The 20357-nt window shown below is 40.5% G+C and overlaps 1 long non-coding RNA gene across 1 annotated transcript in view; it reads left to right on the top strand.

The window, feature by feature from the left end:
* The first annotated feature begins 1111 nt into the window (after positions 1-1111).
* LOC146492421 (uncharacterized) overlaps positions 1112-20357 on the top strand; it is a 425011-nt gene continuing 405765 nt past the window's right edge. The window contains exon 1 of the long non-coding RNA XR_014872371.1: positions 1112-2738. This is a non-coding gene — a long non-coding RNA (uncharacterized LOC146492421). The remainder of the gene's footprint in view (positions 2739-20357) is intronic.

The following is a 20357-nucleotide window of genomic DNA, read 5'->3' as shown; positions in this document are numbered from 1 at the left end:
ACAGCGGTCCCCAACCCCCGGGCCTTGGACCGGTACCGGTCCGTGAGTCGTTTGGTACCGGGCCGCAAGAGTTGAGGCTCAGGTGTGAAATGTATAGTTTTCAGGGTTTTTATTGGTTTTCAGCGTTATGTTGTTATCATTTTTATCGTTTACTTGGTTTTCCTGGGTCTTTTCACGTGTGTTATGAATAAATCTTCTTTTTTTCGGTACCGGTACTAGTTTTATTTTGTTGTATTTATCCGCGACACCTTAAAGGCCGGTCCATGAAAATATTGTCGGGCATAAACCGGTCCGTGGTGCAAAAAAGGTTGGAGACCGCTGTCTTAACACATAGTTACAGCATTTTTTCCACACCTGCCTAAAACCTGCACAGTACTGTACATGTGCATCACGATTTATTGGTCACAGGCATAATATTCTCAAACGTTTTCCGTGTCTATTGTAGAATATTGAACGTCAGTATGGACCTCTTTAGCATCCACAGTAATTATATGTTTTGCTATCACTTTAGACAGAGGTAGATATGCAAATAGATCTATGGAAGTGTTAAATTTGTTGTAGTTCCCATCTTTAAGTGGATTTAGATCATAGACATTTGCCCTCTAAACCATGGGATATGAGCTGACCATCATTTGACCTGGTTAAACTTTTGACCTAGTATTTTAGCAAATAAGCTGTAGATACAGATTAAATGTATTTACAAATAAATAAATAAAACCAAAATGTTACTCCACATGTCACGGCCTTTTATGTTCCAAACACCAAAAAAGTCCAAGAAAAGGCCGTGGGTGGCAACGGGAGGTTTGTTTTAGAACGCACTTCTGACTCCATTGTTTAAAAATCATATGGCGTTTATTTCGTGCAAAATTATAAACAAAAATCAACCAAATAACTTCTTACAACTTAAAATTAAATTAAAGTTAACTTAATTTGCTTTAACAACTTCAAAAGTGGTCAAAAAATAATTTTCTAACCCTCCTGTCTTCCCATCAGACATTTGGCAAACAAAAAAACATCCTCACCACACCCCTCCAGGGTGCTCTTAATCCCCTGATTAATGGGAGGGTCCATAAGCCAATAAACCAATCACTTTCCAAAACCTTACAATACAAATTGTGTTTTATAAACATTCAACAAAAATGGCCACAACACCACAAAAACAGTATTGACATCTACAGTCCCAGGTTACTACCAGGAGCCAGAACACTTCCGGATTAAGTTTGATTCTATGTTTCGGAGTAAATATTGAGGGTTTATTTTATTTTGAACAATCTAAAATTCACTTCGAAGGCCCAGCAGACGTCAAAGAAATAGTTTGGCTTATTTTTAAACATCTAAATTTTTAATTTCAAATGCAGAAACAAAAAGACACGAGACCTAATAAGACATATGTGAGATGCATAAACTTAACAATGTTAAGAAGATTCCAATCTCCTAAATCCTCTGCACTCAGCTGAACACCAGTGAAAGGTCACTATGAGCATCTGCTGAGCAGCACAAGCTGTAGGAGGGGACAGACATTTTCAACACTTCCACTAAGTTAACGCTGTCAATCAAGAAGATTTATAAAGTTCAGGCTGTCTTTGCTGACGATTAAGCAGGGTACAGTCACGTTTGGATGGCTCCATCTATCAACCACTAAAAGTGAAGCAGATATGCACTGGATCATCCTTCTTCCTGTCACACCATAAAAGTATCCCGGTGTGTACATAAGTCTTCACCATGTTTGCCATCGAGGATTTGCTTGACACTTTGCAATGACCCTCCAGCAAAAGAAGCTTTTCTTGATGTTTATAAATCAATGATATTACACGCTACATTATGAACGACAAGCAGTCCTCTACACACAGAGCACTACAAGAAAAACTGTCATGTAGGTTAATGTTTTACAATGAAATATATGCACTGTATATAGGCTATATGTTAAACTTGATTAAGTGATCCATGTGCATCAAATAGATTATAAATAAAATTAAAACAGACTAAAAGTTGAGCAGCTAGTAACTGAATTGAGTCACCATAGCTGGTGATTTGATAAGATATTTGAATATTCAACTAAATGACTTCCCTCAAAATGGTTTTGAAATATGCAGACCTATTTCGTGCATTACATTTTTACATAGGTCTGCGTATACTGTAGGCCTGCTAATTCTGCTTCACTCCGGACATTTTTAAGAGTCCTCCATGGCTGGCAGGGTTGGCTTCTGTCCCTCTGGTTTGATTTTCTTATGCTCGTCTCTTTTGACTGTTGCTTTTGTTATTTGTGCCAGTGGGTAGGACTCATCCTGGGTGTAAATATGTGAGAAGGACCCATCACACACACACACACACACAGGTAGCATTTTTGGACCACAGTCCTTTTATTTGGCCTCATGGAAACAACAATAATAATGACGACCTTACAGTGGAGATAACTCCAGCTCAGCCCTGCTTCCTCTGCTCCCAGCAGTCTTCTAAACACACAGGGCCTCATCCGGAGATTAGGCCCAGCTGCCCCATCAGGCTCCCTGGAACTGCCCTCAGAACCCATTGCACCACCCTCCTCTGCAGTGGAGCAGGGGTGACCAAACCTCCGTCACAAAATACCTCAGAGTACACACTGACGGTACTGGGATAATAACACCACTGCGTTCTAGGGGTGGGGGAAAAAATGGATACTGTGTAGTATGGTGATATTTTGTTTGCTAATAATGTATCGATACAGGGACAGCAGAAATCGATATTTTGTTACAAAAAAAGTTTTTGTAACAAAATATTGTTGTTACAAAAACTTGTATGTCGTTGTTACAAAAAAATATCGTTTTTGTAACAAAATATTTGTAACAAAATATTGTTACAAAAAAAGTTTTTGTAACAAAATATCGATTTCTGCTGTCCCTGTATCGATACATTATTAGCAAACAAAATATCACGATACTACACAGTATCGATTTTTCCCCCACCCCTAATGTTTAGGTGGAATCTAGCGAGCTAACGAGCTAACTTCCTGTTAACTTGTCAAAGGAGCTTGCAAAGTTCTAAGGTCAAATGGTGGAGAGTCCTTTTGAAAAGTTTTTGTGGACTGGAACATGCTCTGACTTCAGAGTATGTTGATCAGCTCCTTTTTCTGAGCAAGAATCCAGACATTCCTTCACTGTCCAAATGTGTTTAACTTGTTTTTTGGCAGCAATAAACATGACAGTTTACTTATTTTAATTTAAGACATGTTTTATTTTAATTAAGTTTAAAACTTTTTTATTTAATGTAAAATTATATTTTGTTTTAATTTACTTTCAAATTCTTCAGTTGCTGAAGGGGCTGCATAGTTTTCATAAACTGCATAGTTCAGAATAGCTATAATTGTACCAGATAGTTGATTCAGTTAAGTTGGACTAGACTGTAATACAAACCGTTCAGTTTGTCAACAATCAAACTGAAATGAGAGAAAGACGGAGTGTGAGACTTTGATATTAGATAAAATGAATATTGATAAAGTTTACCTTTATGTACAGAATCTGAATATCGCAAAATATTTTAAAAAATTGCAATAATATCGTATCGTGCGTTAAGTATTGTGATGATATCGTATCGTGGGATGTATGGTGATTCCCACCTCTACTGCGTTCTGGAAGTGCCAGAATCGTCTCTGTTTTCTGAAGGATAAACATTATTTATACTGTGTCCAAGCTGGGTCAACTTTACAGTTATTCCTGTCAGACAATGCTCAGGATTTTCTATAAGTAGTTTGTGGCCAGTGACGTCCTCTATGCTGCTGTATGCTGGGGCAGCAGTTTGAGGGTCACAGATGCCAACAGAGTCAATAAACTGATCCACAAAGCCAATAATGTTGTGGGGATGCAGCTGGAATCTCTTAAGGTGGTGTCAGAGAGGCAGATGTTGTCCAAGATAAGGACCGTGCTGAATAATAACTCCTTATTTAATTTAGTTTAGTCAGTTACTGTTCTTACTGTCTTGGAGCAACTATGACCACTTTTGTGATTCCAGTATGATGGCGCCTGTGTTTGACTTTGCCGCTGCCGTCTGCAGTTTGTGTGTTGGCTGCCTTAGTCTATGATCACCTGACGCTGCTATCTATTCGATCCTCGATGGTGGGTCTGGATACCTCATCCTCTGCTGCTGGTGTCTGGATCTTCGTCAGATGTCGCCAATGACCCTTTTTGGGCCCACACAAATCGTGGAGGAGAGGAAAAAAAGCAGGCATCCAGGTGAAACTTAGACTTTTCTGGAAGTGAGAATAAGCTGGTAAGCGACGCTGAGCATTTCTGGTCACCTGTGCTCAGACAGTTTGTACGGAGGGTCATTTTTCTTCCTTGTCCCTGCTTGATGTCGGGCCTGGACCTATGAGACTGTGCTACCTCAGGAGTGTTCATCCAGACTGGCCGTCTGTCCTCACAGTGAGTGGAATTTACAAGCGTCACGGATCAAACCCTCAGTTTTATGTCCCCTAAATCAGGCCATTTCTGTTAATTATTCAACTTCTAGCTCGCTGAGCATGGCGCTCATTAATGCCCGATCAATGACAAATAAAAACGTTCCTGTTGAACGATTTTATTTTTTCCAAAAAATTTGATTTCTTATTTCTAACTGAAACCTGGCAGCGTGGTGGTGACTATTCCTCCCTCATCGAACTTTGCCCGGGCGGGTGCTCCTTCATCAGCCAGCCTCGGACGTCTGGTCGAGGAGGAGGTCTCGCTGCGTTGTTTGTAAGCTGGTTTCACTGTAGCTCAGTAATGGTCGGACATTTTTCATTATTTGAATTAAAGCTGGTTAAAATTGGAAATAAAGATCTGTTTTACTGTGCTGTAGTGTATCGTCCACCTGGCATAAACAGCATGTTTTCAAAGGAGTTCAGTGACTTTTTATCCTCCACCTTGAAGCTGTCCAGACTGGTTATAGTCAGGGATTTTAATATACACACTGACGATGACTCTGACCTTTTTGCCAGAGTTTTCCTTAGCGTCATGTATTCTTTTCATTTTACTCAGCATATGTCTGTCCCACACGCACCAAAGGACACACACTGGGCCTTGTTTTTACCTTAGGATTAACCCTTGATATAACAGTCTTTTGCATTTTATGTTTTGTTGAGCTGTATGTCCAGATTTTGCTCTTTTGCGCCCTCTGGTGGTGAAGTATAGAGGGTTTAGTTGTTTGCAGTTTGGGTCTCCACCCAGTCACCCTTTTTGCTAGTGCACAAGGTGTCTGCATGCTGCATGTGTAGGTGGTAGGTTTTCATATACCCGTGGCCATGGAAGTGATTAGAACATCTGAATTCACTTAGTGAATATGTTTTTTTAAGTCAGTGTAATTCTCCATATGACACCAGTGGCTTCCGTCTTTACAAATGGAATAATCGCCCAAATCTTGTTCTACACACAGGTATTAAACAAGGATCATTGTCGAAACACTTTCAAGATGTGTCTCAACACTATAAACACAATGTTACATTTTAAAATCTACACTATGTCATGACATTGCAGTTTAAGTGAATTTTGTGTTATACATTTTACCTACAACTCCAGGCCCTGGTTGTGTGCTATGGCTATCTGGTTAATATGATATAAGAACTAAATATTGACATTACAGTGTAAAGTGTAAAGTCCACTAACAACCAGTCCTGGGTTTATATGGCATGTTTTAGCATTATTGAGTGCTTCAAACACAGCATGCTGGTTCAGTGTGCTGCCCCTGGTGTGATGACTGGCCTTGTTTTCACAGGGTCTGCTTATTTTTCCCCAGCAAGCCTAAATTCTTCTGTTGGTGCATCACTTCAGCTTCTTAAGCAGACAAAACAGTTCTTTTTTGTATTTGGTGTAAATTTGTAAATTTTCAGCAATTAGGTTCAGCTCTTTTAAATTTGTCTTGTACTTTGTGGTTCATTCTTAAGAAGGACAAATATATATATATATATATATATATATATATATATATATATATATATAAAGACATTAGGCTTATACACAGAAATACATTTATCTTCTTCACCTTGACCACCTCCAGTGTCTAGACTCCAGTGAGTTTGCATGTGTTTTGCATTTTGTACGTGTTTTGGAGTTTGCAAGTGTTTTGGATTTTGCAAGTGTTTTGGATTTTGCAAGTGTTTTGGATTTTGTACATGTTTTGGATTTTGTACGTGTTTTGCATTTTGTAAGTGTTTTTGGAGTTTGCAAGTGTTTTGGATTTTGCAAGTGTTTTGGAGTTTGTACGTGTTTTGCATTTTGCAAGTGTTTTGGAGTTTGTACGTGTTTTGCATTTTGTACGTGTTTTGGATGTTGCATGTGTTTTGGATTTTGCAAGTGCTTTGGAGTTTGCATGTGTTTTGGATTTTGTACGTGTTTTGGAGTTTGCACGTGTTTTGGATTTTGCAAGTGCTTTGGATTTTGCAAGTGTTTTGGAGTTTGCATGTGTTTTGCATTTTGTACGTGTTTTGGATGTTGCATGTGTTTTGGAGTTTGCACGTGTTTTGGAGTTTGCACGTGTTTTGGATTTTGCAAGTGCTTTGGATTTTGTACGTGTTTTGCATTTTGTACGTGTTTTGGATGTTGCATGTGTTTTGGAGTTTGCACGTGTTTTGGAGTTTGCACGTGTTTTGGATTTTGCAAGTGCTTTGGATTTTGCATGTGTTTTGCATTTTGTACGTGTTTTGGATGTTGCATGTGTTTTGGATTTTGTACGTGTTTTGGAGTTTGCACGTGTTTTGGATTTTGCAAGTGCTTTGGAGTTTGCATGTGTTTTGCATTTTGTACGTGTTTTGGATGTTGCATGTGTTTTGGATTTTGTACGTGTTTTGGAGTTTGCACGTGTTTTGGATTTTGTACATGCTTTGTCTCTAGGGGCCACCGTATTTTGGCAATCAGTTACCTTGTCCTATTAGAATTTATCTGATGCTGCTATAAGATAAATTGCTTTTGCTGGCTGAAGGACATAAAGTTTTACAAAATGACTCCTATGCAAGACCTCATTCTGACTTACACAGAGGTCTGTTCATATGAGTGCTGAACAATCTCACCTCGCAACCATGCCTGACAGGTTATCTTTGCATGAATTGGGTTATGAATGTGGGTTGCCAATGAAGCATCTCATTATATCCCAACATTCCACGCTTTACTTGTTGCAGGAATGTTTCATGGAGGAGCATAAATCCATAAATAAACAGATGACTGCCTTGAGCTGGACAATAAACGTGATCCTTGTTGTGGAGCTGTGCTTGACCCACATGCAAAATAAATGCTGACGGGTTTGACCAACATGATAAGAAAAGTTCCAAGGTTGAAATTCATTGTATTCTATTGTAACTCAGTGTGTCATACACGTCTGGTGACTACCATAGATGGAGGTTAGGATAGGTTAGGAGGTAAAGGAGGTGAAGAAGTTATGGAAGGTAAAGGTAAAACAAGAATAAACCATAAACAGGCATTCAGTCAACCGACAGAACTTTGGAACTTGAAAAGGTTGAAAAGCAAATTTCAATTCATTTTGTTCAGTTTCTTTTTACCTTTACCTCTAAAATTTGTAATACACTCACAAGGAATGTAATTTCCAAGTAAAAGCCTACACTGGACAGTTTTCAATACACTCATTCTTAGTGTTGAACCTTTCCTTGCTTCAGTGCATAGAGGAGGATTCATAAATACCTGTCTAATGTGATTCTGAGGAAGGAGATTTGTTTTCTTTCCTTTCTTGCTTGTCAAAACTTCAGCAGCATTCCTTGGATGGATCTTGAGTGGACATAAGGGAGGGTAAAAGACCAAAAGGAAAGGTTACATTTTGTGACCAGTTATGAGCTATTGTGACAGCTGGTCTTACGATGATAACAAAATCAGGAAAAACTTTGTTTGTTATAAAAAATTCCATCCATCTATCCATCTTCTGGCACTTTCTCAGGTCCAAGTTGCAGGAGAAGCAGCGCAAGAAGAGAAGCCAAAACTGCTTAAGGTCACTCCTCTCTAGCACATGTGGGGAGGGGTGCACAGTGTATTTAGAAAGTGATGACAGTGCTTCACTTGGTCAACATTTTGTCATGTTACCGTCATGGTTCTGGGTTTCTGATCCAGTAGTGTGTTTTGGGAAAACACAATCACGGTCTGGTATGTGAAAATGAAGAGAGGACCCAAATGCAGGACTCACGGCTGAGCTGAAGAAGACCTTCGCTCACCCGGTTTCTGAAGGCCGCTCTGCAAAGTGTTTGTTAAACCTACGTCAGGGCAACCATAGTGCCACAGAGTTTATAAAAAAGTGTCGTACTGTGGTGGAGACGGGATGGCCGGCATATACATTGCAGGGAGTATTTTTGCAAGTGGTAAATGATAAAATGAAGGACCAGCTCATGTCCCGAGACGAGCCTCCCTTATTTGAGGAGTTAATCTTGCTAGCGCTCTGTATTGATAACCATTGGAGGGAACGAGAAGCAGAAAAGGGAATTCTGAATTGGAAGTCATCAGCCAGGGTTTCTCGCCCTTTTGTTTCATTCACGCACCCATCTGTAGAGCCACCCAGCGGCCCCTCATCCACTTTACCGGAGGAGCAGGATTATATCGAGGAACATATCTGGGGAAGAGTAGAGAGAAATTTCTGCAGCATTGTAATTCCCACTGCGCACAGTGGCCTCCATCCATATATGGAAGGAGTTTAGAGCCACTAAGACTTTTCCTAGAGCTAGCCATCAGACCAATCTGAGAGATCAGAGTAGAAGGGGTATGACCAAGAACCTGATGGTCACTCTGACAGAGCTCCAGCATTACTCTGTGGAGACAGGAGAACCTTCCAAAAGAGCAACCATTTCTGCACCACTCAACCAACCAGGGTTGTATGTTAAAGTGGCACTTGTCAGGTAAAAGGTACATAACAGCCCATCTGGAGTTCACCAAAGTAGGCCTGAAGAACATTGTGACCATGAGGAACAAAATTATATTCCAGTGAAACAAAACTTAACCTCTTTTACTTGCATACCAAGCATTAAGTCTTGAGGAAAATAGGCTTATTTCCTGGTCAGTACCGTCCTTACAAAGCATGGTGAAGGCGGCATGATGCTGCACTGTAAGACTGAATAGTAATAGTTTGATAAATAAGTTACAACTACTTAAAAACCTGTTATAAGTTCATACACCTTTATTTTTTTGAGTAGTTTGAAGAAGTTTGTTTTTTCAAGTTATCAGTACTTGAATATATTGATTCGTTTCTGACAATGCCCTCGCAATTTGAGTATTGACACTGATGTCATGTATGTGCCTACATACGTACGTGTGTGCGCCACCTGTGTCTTTATGAACTGCTGGGAACCATCTTGGATTCCTCGCTTCTAGGGTTCCCCGCTCATTACTCAAAAGGAAACTTGTGGAACATTAATATCCGAACAGAAATCAAAGAAATCATTTGTGAAGGGTTTTTTTTGCTGCATTGCCTTTGACGCTGGATAAAGGAGTACATGCTGTGGCACGTTACAGAAGTTTGAACTGGAACAGCTAACACTCTGCACTTGGCTAGCTTTTATCTTCAGGAGCACTTTTGTGGTAAATTTTACTTTTTCTGAAACTATATTTCTCCGTTGTAATATGAGTTTTTATCATCATAAATGTACAATTGTAGCAGACATTTAAGAGTTACATGCATGAGTCATTTTATCCATGTCGCCTTGGCCACAAAGTGTTTTGCATGAATTATGCTAATAAGCTCACATTTAGTATAACACATTATTAGCCCCAGCAGAGGCGCTGCTCATACTTTTCTAATCTCTTACTATTTTAGAAGAAGTCTTTAGAAGGCGTTTCTGGATTTGCAGTTTATAAACTGCCTTGTGGATAAATTGTTGAATCAACGTGCACTGCTGCGCTGCTTCACACTCGGCGCATACATGGATATTGACTTTGGCTAACCCGTTTGCTAACTGGTGGAACTTGAAGCTTACGTTTAGTTTTCTGTAACTGTACATATTAAAACGGGGGCAGCAAAATTGTACACTGTAAAATGTAATTCTAGATGTTTGTTATTGTAACATATTATTCTATGTCAGTTTGACAATAGATGACTGAAGTTGTTGTTATAGCACAGAACCAAAAAAAGCTAACTTGAAAACTCATGTCCAGCTAAATCAGCAAAAACTTGACAATGTAGTGAAGTTGAGCACAGCAGGATTCAAAACTGCTTCACGTGACTGCTATCCAGGTGCATCATGGGAAATTGGCAGTTAACAACATGCTATCTTTACTCGGACGTTTTCTAATCATCTTCAGTTGAATTTGCTTTTCAAGGTGAGTAACATTGATTATAACTATAAGGAAAGAGAGCTACGAACATTGGAACATGTTTTGAATTCATGGCATGAGGTGTGTTTTTCTCTTTTACCGAAATGTTCGCTTTAGCTAAAGTTACTTTAGCCAACAAGGTCCAGTCATTGGTCATGACCAAAATTGACCTAATAAACTGAAATATGGCGTTTGTTATGGTTTTAATGTAACACGGACCAAATCAAAAGTATTGTCCCGCTAGCTTTAAGGTTGTACACTCAACCACTGTTGCGATATTAGCAACTTAACTCAGCTAATTAATAAAGCGTATTTCATATCATCACTGTAATTTCTTTCAGAGGCTGTTGTATTTTGGTGGAAGTTTCTGTATTTCTCTAACTAGAAATATATGTTAAAAAACAAAAACGATTTTCAATTTCTTTGTAGTTTATTGCACTTTTTTGCAATTTATGTAATTACTATGCACTTAATGCAGACATATTATTAAAATTTGGGCTGTAATGGTTGTATTGATGTATAGCAACTTGAAATGCTCCCAAAAAGGCTCCACAACATGTAAAAATATAATATAAGCTCTGGCGGACTTGGTTCTATGGTAGGTCTTAAAGGGCTAAGTTGTTATTTACTGCTGCATGCTAAGCTGCAAGAGTGCACTGAGGATTAAGACAAAATATAGTCTACAAACCAGTGTTATATTAGTTTTTATCAGATAGTCTTCTGGTGTGTTTATTTCTTGCAGTAATGATATTCTGCAATTATTTCTTTCCCTGTAATAAAGTTGTGTGAGTTTCCACACTAAAAGAGCTGAGGTGATAAAATAATTGGCATCACAGACACATAGTTTTGGCATGCTATACTGCAGAAGTCCCTTGGGTTGCTTCTGATTTTCTGATTTATTATTTTTGTGTGTGTGTGTGTGGGGGGGGGGTAGCTTTTAATTTAACTGCATTCCATGTGTTGGAACAAAAATAACATTGTTTATAGGTGTCAGAAGATTATATGCAAACACGCTTATATGGCAACAACAATATAATTATAACTTCTTTTTCTTTTTAGGTCTGTGAAGCCGAACTTGATGCCGAGTGAAGATTATATTGCAATTTAATAGCTCTGTAGAACAAATGATATAAATATTGTAGTGTAGAGGTACTTCTTAACAAGTAATATTGAGCTATTGATGATCACAGGTGGCAAAAACTAAATATTCAGATTTTGTCTCCTTTTCTGTCTTCAGCTATTTATTTGTAGTATTTGTATTTATATGTTTTATTTCTATTGTATATATTAACTGGCATCTATGTGCGGACAGCAAAGAAAGAATTTCATCGCACAAAGAAATGCCTTTTCTCTGTGACACATGACAATAAACACTTTGAATCTTTAAATTCTACCAACCAATGATTCATTAACAAAAGAAATGCAGCAGACTGTTTAGGCTCTTGTGGTTGTAATAACATCCATAACTGAAGATTTGTCATAAATTTATTTATTTATAAATATATAAATATATTTATTTATTTGCGCAACATCTCTAAAGTTAGAAATATCCTGTTTCAGAGAGACGCTGAAAAACTAGTTCATGCATTTATTACTTCCAGGCTGGACGACTGTAATTCATTATTATCAGGAAGTCCTAAAAACTCCCTGAAAAGCCTTCAGTTAATCCAAAATGCTGCAGCAAGAGTCCTGACAGGGACTAGAAAGAGAGAGCAGATTTCTCCTGTTTTGGCTTCCTGTTAAATCCAGAATTCAAAATCCTGCTCCTCACATACAAGGTCTTAAATAATCAGGCCCCATCTTATCTTAATGACCTTGTAGTACCATATCACCCTATTAGAGCACTTCGCTCTCGCTCTGCAGGCCTACTTGTTGTTCCTAGAGTATTTAAAAGTAGAATGGGAGGCAGAGCCTTCAGTTTTCAGGCCCCTCTTCTGTGGAACCAGCTTCCAGTTTGGATTCAGGAGACAGACACTATCTCTACTTTTAAGATTAGGCTTAAAACTTTCCTTTTTGCTAAAGCATATAGTTAGGGCTGGACCAGGTGACCCTGAATCCTCCCTTAGTTATGCTGCAATAGACGTAGGCTGCCGGGGATTCCCATGATGCACTGGGTGTTTCTTCTTCACTCACTAGGTGTTAATAGACCTCTCTGCATTGAATCAGAGAATTGAATCTGCTTGCAGATCGATAAGACTTCGACTGTGGAAAGGGAGGAGTCACAAAACCTACCAACACCACCATTTAGAGATTTCTCCTCCAATTGTCACATAGTCTTACCTTGCAGGGAAAAAACCATCAGCATCTTAGAGGTCATTGTGTAAACCTTTCTCTGACAGTCATACTCTGAAAAACACTCAACCCCTGTGACTGCCTCTCTGCCAATGGCCCAATTAAACACTTGCACTTTGTTGTCAGTACCTAGAAACTGCCAGAGGTCTGGGCTATGATCCTTCTAATAAAACATCTTCAAATAGCTGAGGCCCCTGCAGAAAGGTTGACAAAGGTGCTGATACATGAATGGTGCCATCAATTATTCAGCAAGAGGTGAATATTTCAGATAGACTGGGAATACAGGTCAGATCCCATGTATGTTTGCAGGATAAATATTTAAAGATCAATATGTTATGAGTGTGAGAGACAGCAGGGAGGCCTTGGGGAAATAGCGGGGAAGTAGGAATGAAAGGCAAATAATGACTTGGAGGGGGTTCAGCCACTTAGTTTCACTGTAGGATTCATCCTCAACCTGAGAACAAAGTGTGTTCTTCTTTTGAACTAAATCTGTTTCGCATGGAGCAGCAAGGCAGCCAGCAAACATGTGGGGCTGTCAGTGAAACATGTAGGTGGAAAACCACTCCCTATTAGAGTCATGAATGCATATATTAAGAGCCAAGCTTCAGGAAACTGGTAAAGGGAGACACACACAGAGCAAATAAGGATCACGGCAGTAAACACGCTGGCACCATCCTCGAGTGAAACACAGCTAAAATAGTCTTTTCTAAGGAGAGTCACACAGCAGGGCCAAGATGTGATCTCACAGCTCTAATGGGTAAAAGAAGGCGATTAAGCTGCTTAGCTTTGTCACATTGTTATTGGCGAGGTGTTGAAAGATTTATCAACATGTGCAGTAGTTGTGCATACTGTCCCCTTTAAACTTGATGAGAAATCAGATCAGCTGGCTCAAGAATAGGCATGTTTCCTAGGCTGGAGGTGTTAGGGTTCAAATATTAAGGATACAGGAGGTAATCCGAGAATAACAACACTGATCCGGCCAGGTGAAGTCAAGCGATGATTTTAATGCACGCGTGGAGAGACCACCGCCGTATGCAGACAGCATTGATCTCTGACTAACAAAGCATAAGCAGATGTTTTATACCATCAGGGCTTAAATTTAATGACGCCCCTTCAACGTCACAGATACACTTCATACATAGGTTTCAAAACCACAATGACTTTTAACACAGTTTAAAAGAACATTTTCTCCACGGCAGATGCTTCCTGTCAACCTTCTGACTCTCGCTTCTCGTCTGGAACATCAGGCCCACATCCTGCAAGAAACTGTTCTTTTTTGCAGAGACAATTTTGCAGTTGCAAGCAAACATGATTAACCTCTCACCTATAAATGAGTCTATCTATGTGTGTGTGTGTCAGCATGAAATGCACTCAGTTTCACCTCACCAGCTGAACCTTGTAACCTTTTCCACCAGAAAGAAGGCCAGCACGTACACAACTGAAACTATATGTGTAATATATTGAATAAATGTTTTAATCAAGAACCTCTACTAAAAGCTTAATCAAAAGATATAAATGAATAAAAGACAATAATGAATAACCTGGTTATTCAAATAGCATCCAGACAGCTCCTCAAAGTAACTTTCACTTTGACAAGCACGCTCTGCAAAGGCCTGCACTTCCTGTCTACTTTGCACAGAGCGTACTCAGAGTCAGGCCTTTCTTTTATAATGCAACAGAATCAGCACATACGCATTTAAGATTATAACAAGCATTCAAAAGCATTTAAGATTATTGATTTAACTCAACAGTTTAAAGTGGTTATAACTGCACCTGTAATAAAGGCTAATTGGGTACCAATATGTTTAAACATCTGAATGCAACATCAATACTGTAAACTGTATTATTAATGCAATGGTAATGATGATGATCATTAACAATAGCAGTAAAATATTTCTCTAATCTCCACAGAGGTAATCTAAATCGACACCGTATGTTTGGCGTTGTCAAAGGAGCTTGCAAAGAAAAGCGTCTGGACTTCTTTAAGTTGCTTGAAGACGTTTCACACCTTGGCTCAGGCGATTAGAGGATCATCAGGGGGTCCTTTTGTCCCTCTGTGGGGGGAAACTCCCACTAGGTTTATATCTGGGACTCTCCACCATTTGACCTTAGAACTGAAGAAGCTTCTCGGATGAAGGTGAAACGTCTTCAAGTAACTTAAAGAAGTCCAGAACCTTCACAGACATGTGTTTGGCATTATTCGGTTCTCAGTCCTCTTCCCCATTTAATTTCAATTTAATTTCATATGGTCAATGGTTCTCTGTTTGAGCAGTAGTTATTTGTTTTTTGATTTATTTTGATTCTTTTCTAAGCTTCTGCAGGAGGGATGTTTTTAATGCACTTTTAAGCTGAATTCAAACACACTGCATTGCTAGTGAAATCATTATTTACTATTCATAACCATGCATCCCATAACAATAATGCAATATAAATAGATGTTAAGGCATGCAAGAAAACTGAAGATATAATGTTCAATCAAAAATATGGTGTGTATGTATGTATTTTCTGGCTGCTCCCGTCTGTATGCCAAACATTATGGGGTGCAAGTTGCTCTCCAATGCATCCTCTGGAGTATGAATGTGTGTGAATAGAATAGAAAGCACTTACCTAGAAGAACCATAGGAAATGGGTGAATTAGGTGAGTTGTCTAAAGCACTTTGAGTGCTCAGGTAGAAACGTGCTATATAAGAAGCAGTCCATTCATTGCTGTCTGTTGTGTGAAGCACACTTCAAATGTCCAAACCAGTCTTCACCAGTAATTTAGTACACAACACAGTCAAAGGAGCTTGCAAAGAAAAGCGTCTGGACTTCTTTAAGTTACTTGAAGACGTTTCACCTCTCATCCGAGAGGCTTCTTCAGTTCTAAGGTCAAATGGTGGAGAGTCCCAGATATAACCCTAGTGGGAGTGTCCCCCCACAGAGGGACAAAAGGACCCCCTGATGATCCTCTAATCGCCTGAGCCAAGGTGTGGAACTGGGTGTGGGTCCCAATCAGCCAGAGTTTCGGGTGAGCTCTTTGTGAAACCTGGCCCCACCTTATCATGCGAATTCCTGAGGTCAGATGGCCCAGGGTGTGAGTGGGCGTTAAGGCGTCTGGGAAGGGATCTCAAAACTGGATTATAGATGGCAGAGAGTTGGTGTCGTAAACCACCGCCTCTGTTCAAAGATGGTCGCTCACAGTGGACATAGATGGCTTCTTTCACTCCTCTTTCAAACCATCTGTCCTCTCTGTCCAAAATGTGAACATTGGCATCCTCGAAAGAGTGACCTTTATCCTTAAGATGCAGATGGACAGCTGAATCTTGTCCTGTGGAGGTGGCTCTTCTGTGTTGTGCCATGCGCTTGTGAAGTGGCTGTTTGGTCTCTCCAATGTAGAGGTCTGGGCATTCCTCGCTGCTGTACAGCAAACACCACATTGTTAAGTCTGTGTTTTGGCGTTTTGTCTTTCGGGTGAACCAGTTTTTGTCTGAGTGTGTTGCTGGGTCTGAAGTAGACCAGACGCTTTTCTTTGCAAGCTCCTTTGACTACGATGACCTGGATGACTGAGAACCTTCACAGACAGTACACAACACACATCACATTTCAGCACAGCAGCCAAGGGAAGGCACTGAATAAAAACTGTGTCATAAAATATAATTTATTATACAAAACAGTTAAAAATGCGAAAGCAATTAAAACAACCCTGGCCAGGAAAAACTCACAATAAAAATCAATAAAACATCAACATTAAAAGTCCAGTGGCGTCTGCCATGGTATAAAAGTCGCTAAAAGTTCAAATCCAGCCAATCGGAGCGGGCGAGGAAAAACCCGGCGGCGGCGGCGGCGGCGCAGTCCTGTCAGCGTTTCCGGAGTGCTGGAAGAGAGGGGCAGCGACAGTCACTATTCTTTATAGTGGCTACTGTTGATTATAGTGGGATAAGTCGCGAGCTCTTAACTCTGCCCGCCGCTTTCCTGTAGCACGCCAATCGGCACCAGCCCGTCTTGCCGTAGGAGGTAGGGCGCTGTCCCTCTGCCCACTGATTCCCCACCGTGATCTGGCTTCCAGTTATTCCAGCAGCAGAACAGCTCCCTCCGCTTCTCTGCTCGCTGGCGTCGTCTCCTCCCAAGTCCTGCATGGCAACCTTCACCGGCCCCCGTCCAGGCTTGCGGCGGCCGCCTGACACAGTTCACTCCACCATTTTTGCCACCTTGTCTCCCATGCCTCTGTCTCTCCGTGGTCTGCCAGGCCTTCTTATTGGCCTCTGGGACCTCCCAGGTGTGTCAGGTTCATAATCAGGGAGGGGCAGAGTCTTTCCAGGACAAGCCACCAATGAATACCATCAAAACATGCAATAAAACCCATAAAAATAAAACAATGTACAACATTAAAATGTTAAAAAAAGTAAAACACAGCAAAACACGCACAATAAAAAAACCCAGGTAACTTGTCCCTTTCCACCCCGTGACTGTCCAAGGGTAACTCCACATCGAGAGGAGCCAGTGTTTCAGAAACGTATAAACAGGAGGAGACCCCAGGGCAGACCAAGATGTGCCAAAGAGATTATGTCTCTGTTTCGGTATTGTATTGGTATCCTAATGGAAAGGCCAGAAGACCTATATTGGGGGAGGGAGACATGGCTGCTGCTCCGGGATAAACAGTATAAACTGGCCATCACTCCATCCAGACAGTTCTGGGAATCCCTCAGAATAACTGAGCAATCAGAACATATGCTCACAAAAACCTGGACTTGCATAAAGTAGTCGGAAATTGATGACTTAAAGTCAAGGACCTACACTTCAGAGCTTTCATGACTGCATATTTAAAGTGACACATTTTTCTCTAAAAGATGCCAGCAGGGGCTGCGAGGATGAAGACAGACTTTCTGACTAATAGGTCTCAATGCGTGAAGGTGAACAGTGCACTGTCTGATGTGCTCTCCTCTTCTACTCCCCGGGTTGCTGCCTCTCTCACCTTCTATTCATTCTGTACACGAATGAGTGTCGCAGTAATTTCACGAACAGACACATCCTGAAGTTTCTGATGACACAGCAATCGTCAGTCTTCTTGTGGGGGACGAGTCAGGCCATGGACAGGTTGGAGATGACTCTGTGGCTTGGTGTGAGTCATACCTCTCACTGAATGTGTAGAAAACTAAAGACATAAATATTGATTTTAGAAAGTCCTCTTATAGCTCATCACCTACTATTATTAAATCTGCTGATATTGGGATTGTTGAGAGTTATAAATATTTAGGTGTGGTGCTTGACCATAAAATGTGCTTTGAACCTCATCCTGATGCCACTACTAAAAAAGTTCAGCAAAGATTGTTCGTTTTAAGTAAAATGAGATCCTTTGATGTCTCATCCGAGATGTTGTCTTTGTTTACAGGAGTTTTATTGAATCTGTGATGTGTTTTAGTATCACCGTCTGGTTCGGTAACTTGACCATGATGAGTGAGAATCGGTTGGGACTACTGGTAAAAACTGCCAGCAAAGTTTCAGGGCGCTGGCAAGTTGGACATTTATAACAAGCATGTGCTGAGGAAGGCTCATTCTATTGATAACTGTTTGAACTTCACAGTGAGTTTGACTTGTTGCCCTCTGGCCGTCGTTTTAGAGTACCTCTGAGGAAGACCAAAAGACTCCAGCTTTCCCTACTGCAACCTGTCTCCTTAATGGCAAATAACTGTCTTGTGGCTTTTTATTACTATTATTATTGTTATTATTATTATTAGTAGTAGTAGTATTTTATTTACCCTTATTGTTGCTTAGACTTAGACTTAGATCCTCCCGCGCTGATCGGCGCATTGGGCGACAAGAGAACGCCATCGAACTCGGTCTATCGCGGCAGTTGTTGCTTCATCCCATGACAGTTCGACTGAATGTAAATCTTCAAGGAAAGTCCTCCTCCATGTTATTTTAGGTCTTCCTCGCCGTCTCTTTCCATTCTTCGGGTTCCACAGAACCGCGACACGGGCAGGTCTCGGGTCCGGTAGCCGAAGGATGTGACCGGCAAATCTGAACCGACGCTTGGTGACTTGGACATGGAGCGGCTCTACTCCTGCACGGCGATATACTTCTTCATTGGTAACGCGATCACGATATGTGATCTTGAGCAGCCGTCGAAGACAACGTTGTTGGAAGACGTCAAGATGGCGGTTGATCTTTGCAGTTGATTTCCAAGTCTCCGCTGCATACAGTGCCGTCGGTATAACGATGGTCTTCAGGAGCTGCAACTTGGTTGATAAAGGCAGTATGGTGGTCATCCATATAGGTCGTAATCGTTGAAAGGCTGCCCATGCTTTCCCAATTCTGCACTTAACGTCATGCTCCACGTCACTGTCACTGCTAAAAGTGCAACCCGGCTACATGAACCAGTCCACCTCTTCTAGCTGCTGCTGCTGCTTATTGTTGCACTTGCTGCTAAACTAACTTCCCTTTGTGGGACAATAAAGTATTTGAATTGAACTGAAAGTTCAAATGAATTATAGAGAAAGTTGTCATTATGCAGCTATTATGGCAGATGGGTTTGGACGGCCTAAAAGCACTTGAAAAGTCATCTATTCTGTGATGCATATAATGAATGAATGATAGTCAAGCAGATAATACTATGCACCTCCTCTCTGCTACAGATGGTTATGAGATATGTTAGCATTATGGAGATGTTTTAGTGTATTGAACTAAAATTAGTAAAGCATAGCTTCAGTTATCTATTTCTAATGTTTCAGGAAAATCGTGCAGTAAATTGTGCGTTGTTGTTTATAGAAACCAGTTGCATCATGAGACACTGACTGTTTCCTTTAGGTAAAATTAGCCTCCCGGGTAATATTGCAATAATGGTGAATAACAGATGCACCTTGCTAACTAAACTGGCTAGCACTATCATTAGCTGATGACTTAAGTCAGCTTGCAGGTATAGGTTGGTGCAAATGTGCAGAGCATCGTCGGATAGAGGTGAGGTGGGGATCTGACTGAGTCATTGTTACAGATTAAAAACAAACAAACAAGCAAATGTCGTCATCAATGACAACAAAAACTGGGAGAGCAAAATGGCACATTTGAGGTTTTAAGATAATAACTTACTGTCCAGTGAATGGACGACATTTGACTTATGTTGGAATCTTTGGGTGTGGTGTTAAACCTTAAGCTTTATGTTATCTCCACATCAGCATTTGACTGCAGCCAGCAGGGTAATAAATTACCAGGGTAGTGAACAGAGTGGCCTGGCACCTCGTTCATCATTCTCTTTGCCAAAAAGGAGCAGGAAGCACAAATGAAGAGAGCAGTGACTACATGATATAATAATTACTCTCTGTGCTTATCCAGAAAAGCATTAAAGTCCCTACATGAAATTTATGTTGCAGATGCTTGAAGAAATAATTCATTACAGATCAGTCAGGTTCATATATAATACCCATGAGAAATGTCTAATGATGAAATAATAATAACTAGCAACAGTGTAGACAGCTAAAGTGAAATGGAGCATTATTAGCATGGTGATGTAAGTGGACTTGACTAAAAGGGTCCTTTGATTAACCCTTTAAAGCCGGTCGGAGCAGCACGCTCTGTTTTGCGTAACTATTTTTAAATCCCGGTAGCTCTGCAACCACGTGAGTTGGCGCAATAATTTTTTTGCATATGAAACCGGAGGAGTTGTACTTACATCTTATGCCATCAGCTTGTCCTCGGTCACAGTTTCCTTCCACATATAGCTTTGCAAAAACTGCATAAAAAGCACTTGCAGCAACAAAAACATAATATTCCAGAAACACGCTTTGCCGATCCGATCAGCTGTTCGTAACACTTCCTACGTCCATCAGCACGAACTATCGCATGTCCGCCATG

Source organism: Neolamprologus multifasciatus, chromosome 23 (genome assembly GCF_963576455.1).
Source record: "Neolamprologus multifasciatus chromosome 23, fNeoMul1.2, whole genome shotgun sequence".
NCBI classification, from domain to species: domain Eukaryota; kingdom Metazoa; phylum Chordata; class Actinopteri; order Cichliformes; family Cichlidae; genus Neolamprologus; species Neolamprologus multifasciatus.
This window is presented reverse-complemented; position numbering and strand designations above follow the sequence as displayed.